The following is a 1,072-nucleotide window of genomic DNA, read 5'->3' as shown; positions in this document are numbered from 1 at the left end:
GCCTGGGGTGGGGGGGGAATGGAGACAGAGGCCATTCAGCCCATCTAACCACACAACCTTATCCAATCATGGCCGACAGGCCACAGCACGGTCTGAAGCTGGAGAGTGAGCCCCGGCCGCGGGACACTGCCTCCACACCACCCTGGGCCGGGCCGGGCCGGGCCGGGCCTACAGCATCGGCTCCGGTTGAGGGTTAATTCCGTGTCAGCGGGAACTCCATTTCCCATGAGGCCCTGCAGCCCCCACGTGATCACTTTACGGTAGTACTACATCTCCCAGAGGGCGCAGCCAGTCGCGGTCACGTGCCCCCACCGCCTTCTGATTGGTCCCCGCCTCACGGGGCAGACTTCGATTGGATGAGACCCGGAAACGGAAATGGCTTTCACTCCTCCCAAACTACATTTCCCATCAGACGTGGCGCACAGTGCCCGCTTATTTTGTCTAGTGGTTGAGCTTTCTGCCCACCCCTCTCTCTGTACAGCTTATAGTCCCTGTTCACTCTCAGTTTTAATTCAATATTAGGCGAAGCCACACTACAACTCCCGGCAGGTTGCAAGACACGCCGTGCGCCACTTTGCGACACTTCCCAGTAGGCACTGTCTAATTGGCCGAAGCTACGCGCCGATGCACCAATGAGCGCGGGTGTCAGGGCTGGGTGTGACGGCGGCAGTAACAGCGCCTCGGATTGGAACTCGGTTGGTCAGGTGACCGGGCGGTTATGGCGCTGAGGTGTTTTTTCTGTTAGAGGCGCGAGCGGGACTGAGAGGCAGAGAAAGAAAAACCGGAGAGAAATCTCAGAGAGAGAAACCAGAGAGAGGTGAGAGAAATAAAAAAAATCAAAGAGAGAAATCAGGGAGAGAGGGGAACCAGGAGAGTGCGGAGTGTGATCAGAGAGAGAGAGAGACCAGAGAGAAATCAACGGCAGAGACCGGGGAAGTGGGGGGGGTGCGGTGGGGCGGAGAGGGGAGAGGGGAGAGGGGAGAGGGGAGAGGGGAGAGGAGAAAAAGGAAAGGGAAAAGGGGAGATGGGAGCGGGGGGAACGGGAAAAGGACGAGGGAAGGGGAGCGGGGGG

At 58.8% G+C, this 1,072-nt stretch overlaps 1 protein-coding gene across 1 annotated transcript in view; it reads left to right on the top strand.

The window, feature by feature from the left end:
• The first annotated feature begins 697 nt into the window (after nucleotides 1–697).
• Nucleotides 698–1,072, top strand: part of waplb (WAPL cohesin release factor b) — a 189,195-nt gene continuing 188,820 nt past the window's right edge. Inside the window, exon 1 of the mRNA XM_048616249.1 lies at nucleotides 698–817. The gene's annotated coding sequence lies outside the window, so the exon portion shown is untranslated. The remainder of the gene's footprint in view (nucleotides 818–1,072) is intronic.

The sequence above is a fragment of the Rhincodon typus genome, chromosome 34 (genome assembly GCF_021869965.1).
Source record: "Rhincodon typus isolate 14 chromosome 34, sRhiTyp1.1, whole genome shotgun sequence".
NCBI lineage: Eukaryota > Metazoa > Chordata > Chondrichthyes > Orectolobiformes > Rhincodontidae > Rhincodon > Rhincodon typus.
This window is presented reverse-complemented; position numbering and strand designations above follow the sequence as displayed.